Genomic DNA, 11,483 nt, shown 5'->3' on the forward strand with positions numbered 1-11,483 from the left:
TTTTGTATGGAAATGCAACAGCCTGGAGAAGTCAGAAAGTAATCACAGAATAATAAACACCCAAGCAGGTCACTTAGGGCATGGGCTCTAAAGGCAGACAGATGTGGTTCAAATTCTAGGTGTGTTTTGTACAGCTAGACAAACTCACAGAAGCCTCATTTTATCCCCCTGTGAAATGGGGATAAATAACACCTGCTATATACTTCAAGGAGGGAACAAATATGTGAAATGTTTTTGACACTTGGTAAAGGGTATTTATTATCGTTTAATGGATCAAAGATTACTGTTATTACCTTAAAAAATTAGTTTTTGACGAACACCAACTATTAATTTTAAAATGCTGAAAGTTTCTAATATTTTTTCTGCTATTGAAATTTCTGTCATCACTAATTAAATAACATTCATGAATATCTTATACTCTTTGCTTTCTGACATTTGAGAATTATTCTTGAGTTTCTACAATCTTTCTCAGATTTTCCTTATGGTCCATTACACTCTGTGGTTTTAAAAGAAATTCTGTATCTACGTCCCATGGATAGCAGCACAGGCATCGGAGTTTTTTAGACTTTGGTTTAAATCTAGGTTCTGCTACTGACTTCTAAGCAGGTCATACTTTTTAAAATGTGGATTCTCTCATCTTGCAAATATGTTTGAGTCTATCTACTTTGGACTATTATTATAAGGATTCCAGTGTTATAAGAATTGAATTGTAGTAAATATTAAATATATATTTTTAACTTGTGACTATCCCTGGCGTGTGGTAGATAGCTGGGCCCTGTGTGTTGGGGGTGGGTAGGGTGGGCTGGCAGCTGCCTGGTCCTCCGTGGCCTGGCCTGGGGTGATGAGTTCTGTTCCACAAGGCATCGCATCCTCCAGCAGATCACCCCAGATTTGTTCTCCTGGAAATGGTGGGGGCTCTGAGAGCTAGCAAGGAAGGCCATCTGGGGCATGTGTTGGAGCAGGAACTCCATAACTTCCTCCCATATTCAAGAAATGGAAGGGAAAGACTGAACCTCTTCATGGAAGGAGCTATGAATTCACATTACAGGGAGTGAGTTGCGGTTCTGGGAAATTTGGCTGGAACACATTCCACGTTGTCTCTGTCACCGAATACATCTGTAGACTCTGAATCTGAGATCTCTGATAAATAAATGGTAGCCAACAGAATGGGGAAGGGAATCAGAACATGAAACCTTCCCATTTATTTCATTCCCTCAGTATCTCCCAAGCTGGGCCCAAAATTCAGGAAAAGACAACCGGAGCCCCCAAATTATGTGCCAGGTAAAAGGACAGAGAGAGCATCAAGAGAAATTCTCTGTTTTGGGGAAAGAGACACTAAGGATCAGAGAGCCTGTTTTCCTGCTTTTTGTTTTGGTTCTTTCACCTTCGTCCGCCCAGGCCCCTAAGCATCCCATCAGCAGCCATGGCAGCAGTTATAGACATGAGACTAAAACTCTTAGGGACAAAAAGCCTTCCCTCTGATGAGAGGAACTGTGGTCCCAGCAGTGTGGAGAGACTGGGGTTGCCTTTTCTCTTTTTATCCTGAAGGCAGACACAGCAGAGGGAAGCACCCTGCACACCAGATATACTGAAGCCCCACTTTTCACAGGACAGAAGCAGGAATGGCTGTGGATTGGAATGTGCTGGGGAGATTGCAGAGAGAAGGGTGATTACGAAAGCCATCCTAAATGCGGGTGTGTGGACTCTGGGTTCACCGTCTAGAAGGTCATGCATAGATCCGGCCGTAAACAGCCTATCTCAGGCTTGCAAACTGAGCTCTAAGATAAACCACTGTCCGGGACACAGATGGTATATACGCAGGGCAGATCTGAAGAGTACTGCAAAGGCTGTGAGAACCCAACTGACACAGGGACCACAGCCTACCAAATGCAGAGAGGAACTTGCTGCCCTAACTGGGTCATTGCCTGTTAAACAGCAACAAAACAAAACAGAAGAGCCAAAATTAATCTCTGCAGGATTTAAAAAGACCCAGAGCCCCATAGTGAATTATTCAAAATGTGCATAATATGTGTGTGAAGAACCAGGAAAATCTTCAACGTCTCACAAGGGAAAAGCCAGGCAACAGATGCCAACCGTGAGATGAAACAAATGTTAGAAAAACAGGCAGAGACTTTATAGTAATTATTATGGAAAGAGAGGCAGAAATATAGAAATAGAGAAAGAATGATAGGTAATAGAGATAGGTGGATAAAGATAAGGGAGATAGAGAGACAGAAATGTAGAGATAGAGATAGTGAGGTAGAGAGAGAAATTGAGAAGAGAGATGAAAAGGGAGATAAGAAATATAAAGGGATGAATAGTGATAGGAGACAGAGACACCAAAAGAAAGAGAAATATGGATAGAGATGGAAAGAGGCAGAGAGATGGAGAGAGACAGAAATGAGAGGGGAATGGAGAAATAGAATGATAGGGAGCTGCTGCAAGTGGGTAAGCTACAAATCGCTTCATGATTGTTGTCTAAATCCAGAATATCCCTAGGCATCGCCTAATGGTAATGTTCTCATTTTAACATTTCTCCCTCATATACTGGCCATGATATTCCCATTAAGGAGAACTTTCATTCCTAAGCTCTGTGGTATCCCGCAGAACTGTTTATACAGGATGGGATTGGCAAGGTAAATATTCGATCATTTTTCTTTTATAATTCTGTTTTAGGATAATGAGACAGTGCCTTAACAACCCCACATGTGACATTTTGTGTGTGCGTGGGAGTATATATCACACATGTCAACGAACAATATATTTACTGTCTTTCAATGTCTTTGTAGGTGTTGTTCTTTTGGTGCTTGAATAGTCCCATCTATGGCTAGTGAGAGCCACTGCAAGGTGGCTCCTCTGTCCTTTGGCATGAGCTCCATGGTCTTTGATAGCTTCCTTGATTTCAGATGTGACAAGATGGCCAAGTCTTATCTTGTACATATCTTGCCCAGGATTAAGCCATTTCTCAATTGAATCCTAGTTGCCTTTAAATTACCTTTCAGTGCTCATTACTTGTTATTGCTTTGTGCTTGGTGGACAGCTAGGAAATATGTATTTTTTAGAGAAAACAGATTCAAGTTAATGATCAGGTTTTTACTTAAATTTTTCTATTTGCATTTCTTTACCCTTATCACAAAATCTTGGTTCCTAATATTTTAACCAAAAATGTATATATAATTTGTAAAAATATAAATGCATGTGATACTTATAATTACTACTAATAACACTAGGCTCAGAGGATGCAATTTAGGAGTATTTTCTTATTTTCTCTCTTTCAGCCTAGGGAGTACAATAAAAATAGTGGTTTTAAAAAAAGCCATTGGAAATAATTTGTCTCTATATGTTTATGCCACCTTTGATATATAGTTAGCTTCATTTATTTCAGTTTATATTTTTAGATAGTTTTTTTCTTTTTAATTTATATTTGTTTTGTATACACAAATCACTTACATGGTACCGAAGCCAAAAGTATAAAATGAGGTACATTCGAGATTCTAACTTCCAACCTAATTTCCCCCTTCTCTTCTCTCCCTCACCCTATAAGTAACAATATTTTTTATTAGTTGTATTGGGTTGATGCATTTTTTATTGCTTTAGAAGAACTCATTTCATTTTAAAGAGAGAAATACCTTGTCCACCATAGGTGCAGTTCAACATTATTCCTATTGGAATTTGCTATTTATTTTTCTGTTCTGAGGTATTCAATTTTTATACAGTTTAATCAAACATTTGTTTTTGGCTTTTGGGTTTCATGCCTTATTTACTTCATGCCCACACTCCAAGATTACACATAAAGAAAACCACATTATTTTCTTTTATTTTTAATTATTTTGTCATTTAGTATTTGTATCATTGATATACCTTGAATTACTTTATATAACATTTTTTATTAATTAAAGAAAAAAAGAAATTAACACAACATTTAGAAATCATTCCATTCTACATATGCAATCAGTAATTCTTATCATCACATAGATGCATGATCATAATTTCTTAGTACATTTGCATCGATTTAGGAAAAGAACTAGCAAAACAACAGAAAAAGATGTAGAATGTTAATATAGGGAAAAAAATAAAAATAATAATAATAGTAAAAAAAAAAGACACAAACAAACAAGCAGACAAACAACAACAAAAAACCTATAGCTCAGATGCAACTTCATTCAGTGTTTTAACATGATTACTTTACAATTAGGTATTATTCTGCTGTCCATTTTTGAGTTTTTGTATCTAGTCTTGTTGCACAGTCTGTATCCCTTCAGCTCCAATTACCCATTATCTTACCCTGTTTCTAAGTCCTATTGTTCTCTGTTACCAATGACATATTCCAAGCTTATTCTCAAATGTCGGTTCACATCAGTGGGACCATACAGTATTTGTCCTTCAGTTTTTGGCTAGTCTCACTCAGCATAATGTTCTCTAGGTCCATCCATGTTATTACATGCTTCATAAGTTTATTCTGTCTTAGAGCTGCATAATATTCCATCGTATGTATATACCACAGTTTGTTTAGCCACTCGTCTGTTGATGGACATGTTGGCTGTTTCCAACTCTTTGCAATTGTAAATAACACTGCTATAAACATTGGTGTGCAAATGTCCGTTTGTGTCTTTACCCTTAAGTCCTTTGAGTAGATACCTAGCAATGGTATTGCTGGGTCGTATGGCAATTCTATATTCAGTTTTTTGAGGAACCGCCAAACTGCCTTCCACAGTGGTTGCACCATTTGACATTCCCACCGACAGTGGAAAAGTGTGCCTCTTTCTCCGCATCCTCTCCAGCACTTGTCATTTTCTGTTTTGTTGATAATGGCCATTCTGGTGGGTGTGAGATGATATCTCATGGTGGTTTTGATTTGCATTTCTCTAATTGCCAGGGACATTGAGCATCTCTTCATGTGCCTTTTGGCCATTTGTATTTCCTCTTCTGAGAGGTGTCTGTTCAAGTCTTTTTCCCATTTTGTAATTGGATTGGCTGTCTTTTTGTTGTTGAGTTGGACAATCTCTTTATAAATTCTGGATACTAGACCTTTATCTGATATGTCGTTTCCAATATTGTTTCCCATTGTGTAGGCTGTCTTTCTACTTTCTTGATGAAGTTCTTTGATGCACAAAAGTGTTTAATTTTGAGGAGCTCCCATTTATTTCTTTCTTTCTTCAGTGCGCTTGCTTTAGGTTTAAGGTCCATAAAACCGCCTCCAATTGTAAGTTTCATAAGATATCTCCCTACATTTTCCTCTAACTGTTTTATGGTCTTAGATCTAATGTTTAGATCTTTGATCCATTTTGAGTTAACTTTTGTGTAGGGTGTGAGATACGGGTCTTCTTTCATTCTTTTGCATATGGATATCCAGTTCTCTAGGCACCATTTATTGAAGAGACTGTTTTGTCCCAGGTGAGTTGGCTTGACTGCCTTATCAAAGATCAAATGTCCATAGATGAGAGGGTCTATATCTGAGCACTCTATTCGATTCCATTGGTTGATATATCTATCTTTATGCCAATACCATGCTGTTTTGACCACTGTGGCTTCATAATATGCCTTAAAGTCTGGCAGCGTGAGACCTCCAGCTTCGTTTTTTTTCCTCAAGATACTTTTAGCAATTCGGGGCACCCTGCTCTTCCAGATAAATTTGCTTATTGGTTTTTCTATTTCTGAAAAATAAGTTGTTGGGATTTTGATTGGTATTGCATTGAATCTGTAAATCAATTTAGGTAGGTAGGATTGACATCTTAACTATATTTAGTCTTCCAATCCATGAACACGGTATGCCCTTCCATCCATTTAGGTCTTCTGTGATTTCTTTTAGCAGTTTTTTGTAGTTTTCTTTATATAGGTTTTTGTCTCTTTAGTTAAATTTATTCCTAGGTATTTTATTCTTTTAGTTGCAATTGTAAATGGGATTCGTTTCTTGATATCCCCCTCAGCTTGTTCATTACTAGTGTACAGAAATGCTACAGATTTTTGAATGTTGATCTTGTAACCTGCTACTTTGCTGTACTCATTTATTAGCTCTAGTAGTTTTGTTGTGGATTTTTCCGGGTTTTCGACGTATAGTATCATATTGTCTGGAAACAATGATAGTTTTACTTCTTCCTTTCCAATTTTGATGCCTTGTATTTCTTTTTCTGGTCTAATTGCTCTGGCTAGAACCTCCAACATGATGTTGAATAATAGTGGTGATAATGGACATCCTTGTCTTATTCCTGATCTTAGGGGGAAAGTTTTCCATTTTTCCCCATTGAGGATGATATTAACTGTGGGTTTTTCATATATTCCCTCTATCATTTTAAGGAAGTTCCCTTGTATTCCTATCTTTTGAAGTGTTTTCAACAGGAAAGGATGTTGAATCTTGTCAAATGCCTTCTCTGCATCAATTGAGATGATCATGTGATTTTTCTGCTTTGATTTGTTGATGTGGTGTATTACATTAATTGATTTTCTTATGTTGAACCATCCTTGCATACCTGGGATGAATCCTACTTGGTCATGATGTATAATTCTTTTAATGTGTTGTTGGATTCGATTTGCTAGAATTTTGTTGAGGATTTTTTGCATCTATATTCATTAGAGAGATTGGCCTGTAGTTTTCTTTTTTTGTAATATCTTTGCCTGGTTTTGGTATGAGGGTGATGTTGGCTTCATAGAATGAATTAGGTAGTTTTCCCTCCACTTCGATTTTTTTGAAGAGTTTGAGGAGAGTTGGTACTAATTCTTTCTGGAATGTTTGATAAAATTCACATGTGAAGCCGTCTGGTCCTGGACTTTTCTTTTTAGGAAGCTTTTGAATGACTGATTCAATTTCTTTACTTGTGATTGGTTTGTTGAAGTCATCTATTTCTTCTTGAGTCAAAGTTGGTTGTTCATGCCTTTCCAGGAACCCGTCCATTTCATCTAAATTGTTGTATTTATTAGTGTAAAGTTGTTCATAGTATCCTGTTATTACCTCCTTTATTTCTGTGAGGTCAGTGGTTATGTCTCCTCTTCCATTTCTGATCTTATTTATTTGCATCCTCTCTCTTCTTCTTTTTGTCAATCTTGCTAAGGGCCCATCAATCTTATTGATTTTCTCATAGAACCAATTTCTTGTCTTATTGATTTTTCTCTATTGTTTTCCTGTTTTCAATTTCATTTATTTCTGCTCTAATCTTTGTTATTTCTTTCCTTTTGCTTGCTTTGGGGTTAGTTTGCTGTTCTTTTTCCAGTTCTTCCAAGTGGACAGTTAATTCCTGAATTTTTGCCTTTTCTTCTTTTCTGATATAGGCATTTATGGCAATAAATTTTCCTCTTAGCACTGCCTTTGCTGCATCCCATAGGTTTTGATATGTTGTGTTTTCATTTTCATTCGCCTCGAGGTATTTACTAATTTTTCTTGCAATTTCTTCTTTGACCCACTCGTTGTTTAAGAGTGTGTTGTTGAGCCTCCACGTATTTGTGAATTTTCTGGCACTCCGCCTATTATTGATTTCCAACTTCATTCCTTTATGATCTGAGAAAGTTTTGCGTATGATTTCAATCTTTTTAAATTTGTTAAGACCTGCTTTGTGACCCAGTATATGGTCTATCTTTGAGAATGACCCATGAGCACTTGAGAAAAAGGTATATACTGTTGTGGGATGTAATGTCCTATAAATGTCTGTTAAGTCTAGCTCATTTATAGTAATATTCAGATTCTCTATTTCTTTATTGATCCTTTGTCTAGATGTTCTGTCCATTGATGAGAGTGGTGAATTGAAGTCTCCAACTATTATGGTATATGTGTCTATTTCCCTTTTCAGTGTTTGCAGTGTATTCCTCACGTATTTTGGGGCATTCTGGTTCGGTGCATAAATATTTATGATTGTTATGTCTTCTTGTTTAATTGTTCCTTTTATTAGTAGGTAGTGTCCTTCTTTTTCTCTTTTAACTGTTTTATATTTGAAGTCTAATTTGTTGGATATTAGTATAGCGACTGCTGCTCTTTTCTGGTTGTTATTTGCATGAAATATCTTTTCCCACCTTTCACTTTCAACCTATGTTTATCTTTGGGTCTAAGATGTGTTTCCTGTAGACAGCATATAGAAGGAACCTGTTTTTTAATCCATTCTGCTAGTCTATGTCTTTTGATTGGGGAATTCAGTCCATTAACATTTAGTGTTATTACTGTTTGGATAATATTTTCCTCTACCATTTTGCCTTTTGTATTATATATATCATATCTGATTTTCCTTCTTTCTACACTCTTCTCCATACCTCTCTCTTCTGTCTTTTCATATATGACTCTAGTGCTCCCTTTAGTATTTCTTGCAGAGCTGGTGGTCTCTTGGTCACAAATTCTCTCAGTGACTTTTTGTCTGAGAATGTTTTAATTTCTCCCTATTTTTTTTTTTTTTATATTTCAGGTGCCGCTTCATTCAGTGTTCCAACATAGTCACATTACACTTAGGCTTTATTGTGCTGTCCATTTTTGAGTTTTTGTATCTAGTCCTGTTGCACAGTCTGTATCCCTTCAGCTCCAATTACCCATTATCTTACCCTGTTTCTAACTCCTGCTGGTCTCTGTTACCAATGATATATTCCAAGCTGATTCTCGAATGTCGGTTCACATCAGTGGGACCATACAGTATTTGTCCTTTAGTTTTGGGCTAGACTCACTCAGCATAATGTTCTCTAGGTCCATCCATGTTATTACATGCTTCATAAGTTTAGTCTGTCTTGAAGCTGCATAATATTCCATCGTAGGTATACGCCACAGTTTGTTTAGCCACTCGTCTGTTGATGGACATTTTGGCTGTTTCCATCTCTTTGCAATTGTAGATAATGCTGCTATAAACACTGGTGTGCAAATGTCCGTCTGTGTCTTTGCCCTTAAGTCCTTTGAGTAGATACCTAGCAGTGGTATTGCTGGGTCCTAATCCATTCTGCCAGTCTATGTCTTTTGATTGGGAAATTCAGTCCATTAACATTTAGTGTTATTACTGTTTGGATAATATTTTCCTCTACCATTTTGCCTTTTGTATTATATATATATCATATCTGATTTTCCTTCTTTCTACACTCTTCTCCATACCTCTCTCTTCTGTCTTTTCATATCTGACTCTAGTGCTCCCTTTAGTATTTCTTACAGAGCTGGTGGTCTCTTGGTCACAAATTCTCTCAGTGACTTTTTGTCTATAAATGTTTTAATTTCTCCTTCATTTTTGAAGGACACTTTTGCTGGATACAGAAGTCTTGGTTGGCAGTTTTTCTCTTTTAGTAATTTAAATATATCATCCCACTGTCTTCTAGCTTCCATGGTTTCTGCTGAGAAATCTACACATAGTCTTATTGGGTTTCCCTTGTATGTGACAGATTGTTTTTCTCTTGCTGCTTTCAAGATCCTCTCTTTCTCTTTGACCTCTGACATTCTAACTAGTAAGTGTCTTGGAGAATGCCTATTTGGGTCTATTCTCTTTGGGGTGTGTTGCACTTCTTGGATCTGTAATTTTAGGTCTTTCATAAGAGTTGGGAAATTTTCAGTGATAATTTCTTCCATTAGTTTTTCTCCTCCTTTTCCCTTCTCTTCTCCTTCTGAGACACCCACAACACGTATATTTGTGAGCTTCATATTGTCATTCAGTTCCCTGATCCCCTGCTCAAGTTTTTCCATTCTTTTCCCTATAGTTTCTGTTTCTTTTTGGAATTCAGATGTTCCATCCTCCAGTTCACTAATTGTAGCTTCTGTCTCTTTAGATCTACCATTGTAGGTATCCATTGTTTTTTCCATTTTTTCTTCTTTGTCCTTCACTCCCATAAGTTCTGTGATTTGTTTTTTCAGATTTTCTATTTCTTCTTTTTGTTCAGCCCATGTCTTCTTCATGTCCTCCCTGAATTTATTGATTTGGTTTTTGAAGAGTTTTTCCATTTCTGTTCGCATATTCAGCATTAGTTGTCTCAGCTCCTGTATCTCATTTGAACTATTGGTTTGTTCCTTTGACTGGGCCATATCTTCAATTTTCCGAGCGTCATCCATTATTTTCTGCTGGTGTCTGGGCATTTGATCAGATTTCCCTGGGTGTGGGACCCAGCTGGTTGAAAGGTTTTTCTGTGAAATTTCTGGCCTCTGTTTTTCTTTTCCTGCCCAGTAGGTGGCACTCGTGGCGCTCGTCTGTCTGCGGGTCCCACCAGTAAAAGATGCTGTGGCTCCTTTAACTTGCCAATCCGAATCTCGCCGTCGGCCTGGGAAACCGCGTGTGGAGGGGGGGGGTCGCTGGCCGCCGTGGCTTGGGGGAGTGCCGGTCCAAATTGCCCAGCTGGCCCGAGATGCCAAACCTGGCGGGAGGGCCCTGCCATCCAACATTCCCAGTCAGACCAGGGAGCCACGTGCGTGGAGGGAACCCCAGTCACCAGCCGCCCAGGCCGGGAAAACGCGCGCCCCTCGAGTATCTCACCACAGCGGACCCCCCCCTGCCCATTCAGCCATTCCAGAATGGGGTACGCTGTCTTTTTGGTCTCTGTCGTGGCTCCGGGAGCTGTTTCGTATTGTTTCTGTTTCTTTAGTTGCTGTTCTGGAGGAGGAACTAAGACCGCGCGTCTTACTAAACCGCCATCTTCTCCGGAAGTCTCTCCCTCATTTTTGAAGGACAATTTTGCTGGATATAGGAGTCTTGGTTGGCAGTTTTTCTCTTTTAGTAATTTAAATATGTCATTCCACTGTCTTCTAGTTTCCATGGTTTCTGCTGAGAAATCTACACATAGACTTATTGGGTTTCCCTTGTATGTGATGGATTGTTTTTCTCTTGCTGCTTTCAAGATCCTCTCTTTCTCTTTGACCTCTGACATTCTAACTAGTAAGTGTCTTGGACAACGCCTATTTGGATCTATTCTCTTTGGGGTGCGCTGCACTTCTTGGATCTGTAATTTTAGGTCTTTCATAAGAGTTGGGAAATTTTCAGTGATAATTTCTTCCATTAGTTTTTCTCCTCCTTTTCCCTTCTCTTCTCCTTCTGGGACACCCACAACATGTATATTTGTGCACTTCATATTGTCATTCAGTTCCCTGATCCCGTGTTCAAATTTTTCCATTCTTTTCCCTATAGTTTCTGTTTCTTTTTGGAATTCAGATGTTCCATCCTCCAATTCACTAATTCTAGCTTCTGTCTCTTTAAATCTACCATTGTAGGTATCCATTGTTTTTTCCAGCTTTTCTACTTTGTCCTTCACTCCCATAAGTTCTGTGATTTGTTTTTTCAGTTTTTCTATTTCTTCTTTTTGTTCAGCCCATGTCTTCTTCACGTCCTCCCTCAATTTATCGGTTTGGTTTTTGAAGAGGTTTTCCATTTCTGTTCGTATATTCAGCATTAGTTGTCTCAGCTCCTGTATCTCATTTGAACTATTGGTCTGTTCCTTTGACTGGGCCATATTTTCAATTTTCTGAACATGGTCTCTTATCTTCTGCTGGCGTCTGGGCATTTAATCAGATTTCCCTGGGTGTAAGACCCCGCAGGTTGAAAGATTTTTCTGTG

The sequence above is a fragment of the Tamandua tetradactyla genome, chromosome 1 (genome assembly GCF_023851605.1).
Source record: "Tamandua tetradactyla isolate mTamTet1 chromosome 1, mTamTet1.pri, whole genome shotgun sequence".
NCBI classification, from domain to species: Eukaryota; Metazoa; Chordata; class Mammalia; order Pilosa; family Myrmecophagidae; genus Tamandua; species Tamandua tetradactyla.